Genomic DNA, 14330 nt, shown 5'->3' with positions numbered 1-14330 from the left:
ATGTTGCCTGTGACCTATTTCGTCTTCCACATACAATCCTCTCAACTTTGAGTACAGGTAGACCAAACAAGCGGCCCCTCAATTGTACTCATGGATCCGCTCGAAATCCTAGAAGCACCGTAGGTAGGAGACATATGTATAAGTGGCACACTTGTCCGTAAAAATTGTAGTGCCAACCAAATATAACAAGTATGATCTCATAGTAAGCGCTATATGGAATGCCACTTGTTAGTCATCATCTGTAGTCTGATGTGCTCTCTAGAGCTCCTCTGTATATACCTTTTTCAAGTATTAAAATCTAGCATGAGATCCGTTGGTCCTATCAAACTCCTCATCCTCCTCCCATGGGTCAGCCCCTAGATTGTCTACCATCATATCAATTGCATCGTCTTTGATAATCCTCTCATGATCTAGGAGTCTCCCCTTAATCGAAAGATGTAGCAAACACGAGACATCGTCGAGTGTGATAGATATCTCACCAAACGGGAGATTAAATGGCGAGGTCTCTGAGTGTCATCTCTCCACGAATGCATTAAGTATCCCATGGTTGGTCGTAGTATAACTAGTCATGCATAAGTCCTTCAGGCCTGATAGGGACAAAATTGCCTGAAACCAATCCTCATTCTGTTGAGGCAAGCCAGTAATCTTCTGCCTGTGGTTAATAAACTTATGCGGATCACGCTCCTAGAAAAAAAATCAACGGCAGACAGTTGTCAATTAAAATTAACGTAAATAAAAAAATAATGAATCCAACTAATGTTACCTCTCTGTCTCAGATATATCTGGCAGCATGGTCTGGGCACAGAGGTAATAATGACAAATCTACACTGGACTCCTCCAAATGCCTATGGCTCAACATCCGCAATAGCCACACTCTCCGGAGGTGGCACTGGATCAGCAACATCAGCACCCTCACCATCTGGTACCACAGGTGACTCGGGTACCTCAGGTGCCTGAATAGGTGAAACTTGGCACCTACGAAAGGATGGGGGATAAATGCGTTGGTAGGTGAAACATGTCTCCTACGGAAAGAAGATGATGGATGTCATACGGTGAACTGACTTGGTGATGTGTTTTTGCTTTGGAAAGCAAATGTCGCGGATAGCAAGAGTCGCCACCGACTTTTCTTTTATCCAATAAGGAAAGGTGGAAAAGAACAGGAAAGACCTTAATTAGATTTTTGGTTCGGGAGGTACATTATACAAAGGGAAGGTGTTAGCACCCTTTGTATCCATGGTTATCCATGGGCTCTTAATTGCTTGATCACTTATGTTTGTCTTGTCTGAAAAAAGTGTTTGTGAATTGCTTAAAAATGTTTTTGAAAAGAGAGTTTAACTTTGTAATGATTCTTATGCGAATGTATACAAAGTATTTATCTCGTTTAATTTGGAAAGCGGTTTAGAAAAATATAACTTGGCAATGATTCTAGTATGAATGTATACCAAGTGGTGATTTTCTAGTATTTGCAAAGTGTGAGATATGGAAAATGTTTTAAGTAATGATTCAGCATTTAAGAGTTATACCTACCCAAGGTCTTTATGGGCATTTCCTATCCTTATGAGGGTAAAACCGCCCTTACTATTGAGAAGTAAGTAGTTTTATCCTTTGGATGTAAAAGGGTCATCGTAGGGTCATCGATCGGTCATTGAAGGCAACATTCGTAAGGATACCTTAGCATTCGGAGGGACGATCATCATTTAACCGTAGGCTACACCGAAGGGTCATCGAGGGACAAAATCATATATTCGAAGGCAACATCCGAGGGACTATGATTTATTTTATAGGGACATGATGATTTAATCGAAGGGTCTTTGCTAAGTGTATCCCCACATTCGCGAGACATGACCGTAATACCGTAATACCGTAAGGCAACAAAGAGAGGTCCGTAATACCGTAATACCCCAAAATTTGCCCATTAATCTTGCAAAACATTTCTCGAAGCACTCCAACCTATTCTGCAAGGCACTGACCTTAAAGGAACAAAAGCCCAGCTCACAACAGACCCAATCCAGAAAAAGGCCCAAACTAGCTCGCTCGCTAGGCGAGCGACTCCTTCGCCTAGCGAAGCTTGCGATATGTCAGAATTTTCGGGCTTCATTCTGAGCCCATTAGGTCACCACAATCACTATAAATACCGACACTTCAGTCACGAAAATGGACAGACGAAGACGGACAGAAACCATGGCATAGAAACCCTGAAGACTAACTCAGAAAATTCCGAGTGAAGAAACCCTGAAGACCGCTCATCCGCACCGAAGTTACCTCCGCCCAACTCCATCCGATACCAAGAGTGGTCAGTCCCTTCAACATCGCAGCTCAGTTGCAACAGGTTTGCGCATCACTACTGTTTTATGCTTTTAATCGGTAATCTCTACATACATAAGGCATCATGATTAAATTTTCGGATATGTAATTTGATTTCACATGTGAATTTAAGTATGCCTGAATATCCTGAATGTTTGTCCATGCTATTCCTGTAATTAAATGCCATAAAGTTCAGGGTTCCGGAGATCATGCTGCTATCAAACTCAAAACCCGTAGCCGCTCGCTAGCACATCGCTAAGCGAGCCTGTAGCGAGCACTCGCTAAGCCTTCGCTAGGCGAAGCAGGAGCGAACGGGACAGTGGCTGTTTTGTTTCTTTTCTGTTCTGCCTTATGTTTATCTAATCAAGATCTATTATAATTCTGCATTAGTTGGCCTGACCTTATGACTGTTGTGTTTATTTGGTGGTGCAATTTTCAATTGTACTTTATCTCGATGTTCTAACCCGTATGCTGAATTGTGTAAAGGCTTACATATTCCCGAAGAAACGGCCGGCTAGGTATTCCACCTTATTTGTGGGATACTCTTATGGAGATGGATTCTGAATTACTTAATTCTAATGTGGAGATTCGTCCTAATTGATTTTAATGTGGAGATTCATCCTAATTGCCTAATTAATTTTAATGTGGAGATTCCTCCTAATTGCCTAATTAATTTTAATGTGGAGATTCATCCTAATTGATCATAATATGGAAATTCATCTTAAATACTTAATTGCAAAATATTGCCTTTGAATATGTGATCTCGGACCTTTCTTTGTTGTCTTACGGTATTACGGTCATGTCCCGCGAATGTGGGGATACCCTTAGCCAAGACCCTTCGATTAAATCATCATGTCCCTCTAAAATAAATCATAGCCCCTCGGATGTTGCCTTCGAATATATGATTCTGCCCCTCGATGACCCTTCGGTGTAGCCTACGGTTAAATGATGATAGTCCCTTCGAATGCTAAGGTATCCTTACAACCGTTGCTTTCAATGACCAATCGATGACCCTACGATGACCCTTTTACATCCAAAGGATAAAACTACTTATTTCTCAATAATAAGGACGGTTTTACCCTCACAAGGATAGGAAATGCCCATCAAGACCTTGGGTAGGTATAACTCTTAATTGCTTACTCACAATTTAAAAATACTTTTCCCACTTCATAAATACTAGAAAATCACCACTTGGTATACATTCATACTAGAATCATTACTGAGTTATATTTTTCTAAGCCATTTTCAAAACTAAACGAGATAACCACTTTGTATACATTCATACGAGAATCATTACAAAGTTAAATTCTCTTTTTCAAAACATTTTCTAAACAATTCACGAACACTTTTTCAGACAAGAAAAAATAATATAAGTGATCAAGCAATTAAGAGCCCATGGACAACCATGGATACAAAGGGTGCTAACACCTTTCCTTTGTATAATGTACCTCCCGAACCCAAAATCTAATTAAGGTCTTTCCTGTTCTTTTCCACCTTTCCTTATTGGATAAAAGAAAAGTCGGTGGCGACTCTTGCTATCCGTGACATTGCGATTAAAAGCAAAACACTCCAAGTCGGTTCACCGTATGACAGAACTGGCGACTCTGCTGGGGACAATAAAAGAGAGGTTACCTTAAAAAAAAAACAAGATCACCTATTTGATTTGTCTGATTTACTTTTAAGGGATTGCTCGGGTATTTTATGCTTGAGTGAAAGATCCTACACCCGGATCTAGTGTACCTTAGGTAAGTAGCAATAGATCATCGCGACTACCCGGCGTATACTGGAATGGTCAAAATGATGGCTACGGTTAATGTGACACTTTGGATGTCCTGATGTTCCTCATGTTTACTTGAGGAAAAATTTGGCATTCGCGTGGTGTCATCAAAGCATTAACCAGACCTTTAGAACCCTAATTGACTCATCCTAGCCATTAGAAAGTAGTGAGATAACTGGCTTCGGTTCCGACTGGGGTTGGTTGATACTCGATACTACACTCTTTGAGATTGGACTTTAGGGAAGCTTTAGTCAACCACTTGGTGTTGCACTGAAGTGGACTTAAAGAAAGGTCGATGATTTGAGATCCTTCTAGAACCCGGTTACTATTCTAGGACAGGTTGAACCAACCAAACTTCAGTGGGGAGGGTACTTACCTATGGAACTCATGCAAGCCTTAAAACCTAGGAATGATTGTTTATTTACATAACATCATAACATCATAACATTGTACTAACCATTTCAAGGATTTAGGGATTTAGCTTTGCTCTGTTAAACAGGTTATGGCTTCCAGGAAGACCATCCGGATCAATTTTGTAGCCATCTCTCCTCAACTCAAGGATTTAGTGTCAGAACTTCCCGATCATGCTCAGTTTATCAAGAAACATGGTTCTCTCCTCAATTTGGTTATCACTGGTTTCAAGGAAGATATGATGAGAGTTTTATTCCAGTTCTTCGACCCTAAACATCATTGCTTCACATTCCCAGACTATCAGTTGGTACCCACATTAGAAGAATTCTCCAGACTGCTTGGGATACCTATCCTTGATCAAATACCTTTCAGTGGTTTAGAAAAGATTCCGAAGTCTGAAGAAGTTGCCGCAACTTTACACATGACAAAGTTCGACATTGAAGCTAATTGGGTAACAAGGAGTGGAGTTAAGGGTTTACTTGCCAAATTCCTGACAAATAAGGTCCGAGAATTCCTAAAAGTTATGGATGTCCATGCTTTCGAGGATGTCCTAGCATTACTAATCTATGGTTTGATGTTATTCCCTAATCCAGACCAATTCATAGACATAAATGCTATTAAGATATTCCTCACTCATAACCCCGTGCCTACCTTGCTTGGAGACATTTTACATTCCCTCCACACCCGTACTATAAAGAGGCAAGGGACCCTCATGTGCTGTGTACCTTTATTGTCTAGGTGGTTTATTTCGCACCTTCCTCAATCAGTCTTGAAGAACGAGCAGAATCTAAAATGGTCTCAAAGGATAATGTCGCTCTCCCATTCAGACATCCGTTGGTGTCCTCATCTCAAAGAAGATGTTATCCTCATTGACCGTTGTGGAGAATTCCCTAATGTACCACTCCTGGGGATAAGAGGAGGTATTACCTATAATCCTGCTTTAGCCCTGCGTCAGTTCGGTCGTGCTCGAAGAGACGGTCCGCATGAGATAATTATCCAAGGCACTGTGTTTGACTATGACAACGATTCTCAAGGTCTCCGTCAAAGGTTTGTACGAGCTTGGGGCATGGTGAAAAGAAGTACTTTAGGACAGAAAAACTTTATTCCTATGGAACCTTATCTCAGACGGGTACGCGCCAGAGCTCGTGAACTTGTCATGCCATATCTTGCAATCGGACCTCAGATTGTCGAACCAGAAGTTGAAGGAGGTACTCCTCAGATCATCTCTTATCCAGATATGCCTACTGATGTTGAAGAATTGAAGAGGTCCTGGATCCAGTTGAGAGAGGAAAGGGATACCTTCGAAGCCCAGTTTTGTGCTGAAAGGAAGAAAGTGCTAGAACTTACCAGTCAGCTTAATGAGGAACGAAGACTCAATGCATATCTTCGCCCAAAAAGAAGCCGCCCGTGGGAAACTTGAGCTTTCATTGTATTTTTATTATTATTCTTTTTGTAATGAACATTGATTAAAGAAATTATTAATAAAAGTTCCTCTCTTTTTGGTAGTTTACGCAAAGTTAAATTCCAAAAGTCCTTGAAAACATTTCATACATTGCATAGCATAACATAGCATTGCATAACAGGTATTCTAAAAGATCAATGTTCTCACGGTCTTCCTTCTAAACAGAAACATGGCCCTCGAATAAACTGTCAAGGATCTCCAGGCTCAGAACGCTCAATTTCAGGAGATGATCTTGAGCTTATCCAAGGGGCAGGAGGAACTGAAGGCTCTCTTGCTCGAGCAGAAGAAAGACAAGAAACCTGTGAGTTACATTAACCCGGGAAGAAGGCGTAAAGGACAGGTTGCGGGAGTCAAGTTTAGAATTCCGAATGGTCCGGAAGAGGAGGCAGAGAATGATTCAGAAGAGGAGAATGTTGATCTCTCCAACCCTGAAGACGACGATGAAGATTATGAGAATGAACAGTACTCTCCAAGAGATGACAAGTACAAGTTGCTGGAGGAACGCATGATAGCTATGGAAGGTCAGAAGGCGCCCGGTCTGGATTTCGAAAGCTTGGGTCTGGTCTCTGATGTGGTCATCCCCCGCAAATTCAAAGTCCCTGCTTTCACTTAGTACGATGGTGCGTCTTGTCCTCAGATGCATCTAAGAGCTTATGTGAGAAAGATTCAGCCCTATACCACTAATAGGAAGTTATGGATCCATTTCTTCCAAGAGAGTCTATCTGGCACACAGTTAGAATGGTACTATCAGCTCGAGAGCTTTAACATCCGCACCTGGACTGATTTAGCAACAGCTTTCTACAAGCAGTACCAGTATAACTCTGAACTAGCGCCTACTCGGCTACAGTTGCAGAATATGACTATGGGATCCAAAGAAAGCTTCAAAGAATATGCTCAGAAATGGAGAGATTTAGCTGGCAGAGTCAAACCCCCTATGACTGACCGAGAATTAGTGGACATGTTCATGGGCACACTGACTGGCCCATTCTACAGCCATCTACTGGGAAGTTCTTCATCAGGTTTCACTGAACTTATATTGACAGGTGAACATGTTGAAAGCGGCATCCGAAGTGGAAAGATACAGGCGGCTACCTCTGCAAGCACCAAAAGGTCCTATCAGGGGAGGAACGAATCAAATGCTGTGTACGGTCAAAAGGGTCGTAACAAGAAAAATCGTGATCATACCATTGGAGCGGTTACGATTGCAGCACCGCCATCTCAAAACTTCCAACACAGACAGGACAAGCCGAGAAGGCAGTTTACCAGGATCAATATGACTTTAGCACAGGCACTGCAGGGAATACTAAAGGCAAATTTGATCACCCTCAGAGATCCTCCTACGAATCCCAACACTACTTCTTCTCGTTATAATCCCAATGCCAGGTGTGTATATCACTCCGATAGCCCCGGGCATGATACAAACGATTGCTGGTCATTGAAGAATAAGATTCAGGATATGATCGACGCTGGTGAAATTGAATTTGATCCTCCAGGGACTCCTAATGTCATCACTGCACCTATGCCTAACCATGACCAGACTGTTAATGTTGTGGATGACAATTCTCATGTTTCTAATGTAGCGGACTTAACATCTCCTTTCCTGATCATCAAGAAGAATTTATTGCAAGCTGGTTTATTTCCAGGTTGTGCTGAAAATTGTGATCTTTGTGTACTCCGACCCAATGGTTGCCTGAAATTGAGGAATGGTATTCAAAGACTGATGGATGATCGTACAATTCTCCTTGAAAGGGTTCCTAAGGTGGAAAACCTTGTGGAAGAAATATCTGTGATTGCTAGGTCCAAAGTTCCAGTGAAGATTACCGCTACTAGGGGGCCTGTGAAGATCACTGCTGAACCCAAGGTAGCTCCCCTAATCATTACTGCACCTGGCCCAGTACCATATTCCTCAAGCAAAGCTATTCCGTGGAATTACGGAGGTGATATTTACATCCATGGCGTAAAGCAAGTCGATAATTCTGCTAATCCTAATGGCATTGTTGGGACTAGTAAAATTACTCGAAGTGGAAGGATCTTCTCTCCGGAAATCTCACCTCCCGCCCCTGAAATTCGAGGAAAGGAGCCAGTCAACCTTTCTCAGTCAGAAACACCGGTCGAAGTTACTACCGAAGATGTTGCCAAGCAGGAAATGGAAGAAGTGCTGAAAATCATCCGCAAGAGTGATTTTGATGTGGTAGAACAGTTGGGGCATACCCCGTCTAAGATCTCGATGTTATCCTTGTTGTTATCTTCTGAATCTCATGCCAATGCCTTGATAAAATTCTTGAAGACTGCTCATGTACCTCAGGAGACCTCTGTCGATCAGTTCGAAAACTATGTTGCGAACCTGACTGTTGACAATGGCCTAGGTTTTTCCAATGTTGACCTGACACCAGCAGGGAAGAATCACAATAAAGCTCTGCATATCTCCATTGAGTGTAAGGGGATCACCTTGTCTCATGTGTTGATCGATAATGGCTCTTCTTTGAATGTGCTGCCGAAAGCCGTGCTCGATAAACTTGACTGCAAAAGCATTGAACTGAAGCCTAGTGACATTGTGGTGCGTGCTTACGATGGTGCAAAGAGTGTTGTCCATGGTGAAGTGGTTCTCCCTATCAAGATAGGTCCTCAAGTCTTCAACACTACCTTTCATGTAATGAACATTCGTCCCGCCTATTCCTGCTTGCTGGGACGCCCTTGGATTCATGGGGCAAGTGTTGTAGCTTCGTCTCTCCATCAGAAGCTGAGATATCCAATAGAGGGTAAGATCGTCACTGTGTGTGGGGAAGAAGAGTATATTGTCAGTAGTGTGCATACCTTTAGATACGTCGAGATGGATGGTGAATTCTTTGAGACTCCGTCTCAGTCATTTGAAGTAGTTCCTCCTACTAATCCTGTCCTTAAGCCAACTGCCCGTGTGCCCAAGGTCATTCGTGCTCCTCCTGCTATGATTTCTCTGAAAGACGCTCAAGCCGTGGTCGAAGATGGTGGCCGTACTGGCTGGGGTCAACTGATCAACGTACCGCACAAGTCTGACAAGTCTGGTCTGGGATTTAACTCTGAAAGGATGGTCAAAGATCAGATTAATGCTGTAGAAAATGTTGATAGCGATTGCGACCTGGATAGCTGGATTTTTCCGACAATTGGTGATGGACTCAATAATTGGAAGGCTGAAGACACTATCCCGATCTCCTTTAGTCAGGAGTAATTGTTATTGTCTATTTTAGTGTTGCAAAATTTTAATTTTTTACAATTGAACTTCTTAAAGCATTGTGTCTATGCCCGGGGCACAATAACTAATTTGTCAAGGGTTTTGTCATTTTCATAAGCATATTCACATTCAATAAATCAATGGACCTTTTTGCATTCAAATATTGCGCTCTTTATCTTTCCTGTCATCTTCCAAACAAGCTATGTTTTCTTACACACACTCACGTAACAAATTGCATATCCATACCCACTCTGGATCCTGTTGATGATAGTTCTACTACTGTTCATTATGACTTTGAAAATCCGATCTACCAAGCCGAGGATGGGAGTGAGGAAGATTGTGAAGTACCTGGAGAACTTGCCAGACTGTTACTGCAAGAAGAAAGGACTATACAGCCGCACGAGGAGTCAGTCGAAATTGTAAATCTGGGTACTAAAGTAGACAAGAAAGAAGTCAAAATAGGAGCAGGCTTGGAAAACAGTATCAAAGGAAGATTGATTCGGATGTTACATGACTATATAGATATTTTTGCTTGGTCCTACGAAGACATGCCAGGACTGGATACTGACATAGTAGTGCATCGTTTGCCGACGAAGGAAGATTGCCGTCCCGTCAAGCAAAAGGTTCGGCGCATGCGTCCTGAAATGTCTGAGAAAATCAAAGCCGAGGTTATGAAACAATTTAATGCAGGTTTTCTGGCCGTTACTTCTTATCCGCAATGGGTTGCTAATGTGGTACCAGTGCCAAAGAAGGATGGTAAGGTGCGAATGTGCGTAGATTACAGAGATTTGAATAAAGCAAGTCCCAAAGATGACTTTCCACTTCCGCACATTGATGTTCTGGTAGACAACACCGCTCAACACAAAGTATTCTCCTTCATGGATGGATTCTCGGGTTATAACCAGATTAAGATGGCACCTAAAGACATGGAGAAAACTACGTTTGTGACGCAATGGGGCACTTTCTGTTATAAAGTAATGCCATTCGGTTTAAAGAACGCAGGGGCAACGTACCAGCGTGCTATGGTGGTTTTGTTCCATGATATGATTCATCATGAAATAGAAGTATATGTGGATGACATGATAGCCAGATCTCATACTGAAGAAGAACATCTCGACCATTTGTACAAATTGTTTGAGAGGTTGAAGAAATACAAGCTGAGATTGAACCCGAACAAATGCACCTTTGGAGTAAGATCCGGTAAACTCTTGGGATTTATTGTCAGTGGCAGAGGAATCGAGGTTGACCCGGCTAAGGTGAGAGCCATTCAAGAAATGCCAGTCCCTCGTACAGATAAAGAAGTCAGGGGTTTCTTGGGACGTTTGAATTACATTGCCCGGTTTATTTCCCATTTGACCGCTACCTGCAAACCCATCTTCAAGTTACTGAGGAAAAATCAAGAGATGATATGGAATGATGAATGTCAAGAAGCTTTTGACAAAATCAAGAAGTACCTCCAAGAACCTCCAATTCTGATGCCACCAGTTGAAGGAAGACCTCTAATTATGTATTTGACCGTGTTAGAAAATTCAATGGGGTGCGTGCGTGTTGGGGCAACATGACGAGTCTGGTCGAAAAGAGCATGCCATATACTACCTTAGCAAAAAGTTTACCGACTGTGAAACAAGATACTCATTGCTCGAGAAAACTTGCTGTGCTTTGGCCTGGGCTGCTCGCCGACTAAGACAGTATATGTTGAATCATACCACTTTATTGATTTCTAAGATGGATCCTATCAAATATGTATTTGAGAAACCCGCCCTCTCCGGAAGAATAACAAGATGGCAGATGATTTTAACAGAGTATGACATCCAGTATACTACCCAGAAAGCAATCAAAGGAAGCGTGCTAGCTGATCATTTGGCTCATCAAGCGGTGGATGATTACCAATCTATGAATTTTGAGTTCCCAGATGAGGACGTCATGCTTGTTGCTGATCATGAAGAACATGGACCGGATGAAGGACCCGATCTTCTAATGCATTGGGCAACGGTGTTGGTGTTGTAATTATCTCTCCCAGGGGTTGCCATACGCCTTTCACTGCCAGACTATGTTTTGATTGTACCAACAATATGGCTGAGTATGAGGCATGTATTTTGGGACTCCGAGCTGCGATAAACCTAAGAATCAAGGTTCTAAGCGTATACGGAGACTCAGCCTTAGTAATCAGTCAGATCAAAGGAGAATGGGACACTAAACATCCGAACCTCATCCCTTATCGAGAGCGAGTGTTGACATTAATCCCATACTTCGAAGAGATCACGTTCGAACATATCCCACGAGAAGAGAATCAGTTGGCATACGCATTGGCTACCATGTCATCTATGTTCAGAGTCAGATGGGACAATGAAGCTCCCAAGATCACCATTGAACGATTAGATGAACCAGCATATTGTTATGAACTTAATACTGAGGGAGTAGAGGAGAAACCTTGGTTCCACGAAGTGAAAAGATATTTAGAAACTCAGGAATACCCTGAAGGGGCATCCATCAATGACAGAAAATTTCTGAGGAAGTTCTCCGCTAAATTCTTTTTGAGTAATGGAGTATTATACAAACGTAATCATGATTCAACTTTGCTTCGCTGTGTGGATAAAAAGGAAGCAGAAAAGATTATGGAAGACATGCATGATGGTATTTTTGGGACTCATTCTAGTGGACATACGATGGCCAAGAAGATTCTGAGATCAGGGTATTATTGGTCTACCATGGAAGCTGATTGCCACCATCACTCCAAAACTTGTCACAAGTGCCAGATTTATGCGGATAAAGTACATATGCCTCCTGCTCCATTAAACGTGTTGACAACTCCTTGGCCCTTTGCAATGTGGGGCATTGATATGATTGGAGAGATTAAACCTACGGCTTCTAATGGAAATCGTTTCATCCTCGTTGCTATTGATTACTTTACAAAGTGGGTAGAGGCAGCCTCATTTGCTTCTGTCACCAAGCATGTGGTGGCACGGTTCATCAAGAATAATCTCATCTGTCGATACGGCATTCCGGAAAGAATTATCACTGACAATGGTACTAATTTGAACAACAAGATGATTACTGAACTCTGCACGCAATTCAACATAAAACACCATAACTCTTCTCCGTAACTACCAAAGATGAATGGCGCCGTAGAAGCCGCTAATAAGAATATTAAGAAGATCATACAAAAGATGACAGTAACGTACAAAGACTGGCATGAGATGTTACCATTCGCTCTCCATGGTTATCGCACTTCAGTGCGCACTTCGACAGGGGCAGCCCCGTTCTCTTTAGTCTACGGAATGGAAGCCGTTTTACCAGTGGAAGTTCAGATTCCCTCTCTAAGAATCATGAAAGATGCAGACTTAGATGAAGATGAATGGATTCAGACTCGACTCGATCAGATAAATTTGATCGATGAAAAGAGACTCGCGGCTGTTTGTCATGGACAGATATATCAGAAGCGCATGACCCGGGCATTTAACAAAAAGGTCAAAAGACAGGTGTATCAAAGTGGCGACTTGGTAATAAAGCGTATCATTCTACCTCAAGGTGATCCCAGAGGCAAATGGACTCCCACCTACGAAGGACCATTTGTGGTTAAGAAAGTATTCTCTGGTGGAGCCATGATACTTGCTACAATGGATGGCGAAGATTTCCCGCATCCCGTGAACGCAAATGTAGTTAAAAGATACTACGCATGAAAAAAGACCCGTTAGGTCGACGTACCTAGGCAAAAGTAAGGGCATCCCGGCGAACCAAAAGGGTTCGGGCAAAATGAGGGATAAACATAAAAAAATGTACACCCGGCAAGCCGAAAACCTGAAAGGGCGACTTGGGCAAAAAAGGGTATCCTGGTGGACTGAAAACCTGAAAAGGCGGTCCAGGCAAAAATTAGGGATTAAAGTGTACGACTATGTCCCGTTCTCGGTCAGCTTCGCCCAAGTCAAAGGGATTGAACAAGCCAATCACTTTTATCCGACAGCAGGAGATGAGAGGCTTGAAGACATAACGACAGTAGTGGAACTAAAATCAATAGGACTTTTTCTGCATAGCTTTCTCTTTGTTTTCTTGACAATTTCCTCTTACTAGGATTTATGTCTCCTTGTACACGAATTGCCTGTTTATAGGCCCTCTTTCAAAATCAATACAATTTTATTTCCAAAAAGATGCTTTACTTTCTCTGCTTTGTTTGCATAAACGTCCATTGATTTAATTCGAATTGATATATGCATTTGAACATGATTGATGTTTATCGAAAATACATACCTAAAATAGCAATAGCAATTACTACTAGACTTCAGGATCAAGGAGGAGGTCTAACCATGCTTCCAATGAACCCGCTACCAATTCTATTCCCCCGGCAAGCCTGTTATTCCCCAGAAGGAATTGGCATTATTCCCCGGCAAAACCAGCTATTTCCCAGAAGAGGTCAGAATCACCAGACAGGCTGATCGTCTCATCCATCCCCAGCCAGGCTCTGTTGAATATTTCTGCCACCAGACAGAAACCAAGTACCCCCCCGGCTGAGAACGGGTCATTAACACAAATATCTCCAACCAGTATCTCGGGATTTATTTTCCCCAGTGGAGTCGCCAGGAAAAACTTCTCAGATGCATAATTCATTCATTACATCATTTCACAGCATACGCGTGCATACAACATTCGCATTTATTCTCGCAAGCATAAAACATCTCATGCATCATGACATGGCATGAAGCTAACTTGTCTTTTCAGGTTAATTATCCTCCCGGTATTGTCAAATTAAGAAATTCATTCAGACAGACACCGTTATCAATCACATCCAAGATTCAGATACATCTTTCAGATATAATCTACATGAATGTCCATTCCGACAAGCACATCCCGGACATTTGCTGCAAATACAACATATACGAATATTATCAGATACAGCCTAACGTACGGTTCATTCTGATTCAGCCCGACATATGATTGCCTCAACTACTCCAATATGGCCTAGCGTACGACCCATTTGGATCTTCATTCCTCAGATACTACCTAGCGTACGGTACATTCCGAGGTGTGGTCTAGCGTACGACTACTTTCTTCAGATACAGCCTAATGGACGGCTCATTCTGCAATTCAGATACGATCTGGCATACGATCCATTCTGATCCTTATTTCTTCGGATACAGCCTAATAGACGGCTCCTTTTGCAACTCTAATACGGC

The sequence above is a fragment of the Lathyrus oleraceus genome, chromosome 2 (genome assembly GCF_024323335.1).
Source record: "Lathyrus oleraceus cultivar Zhongwan6 chromosome 2, CAAS_Psat_ZW6_1.0, whole genome shotgun sequence".
Taxonomy (NCBI): domain Eukaryota; kingdom Viridiplantae; phylum Streptophyta; class Magnoliopsida; order Fabales; family Fabaceae; genus Lathyrus; species Lathyrus oleraceus.
Note: the sequence above shows the minus strand (reverse complement) of the source record.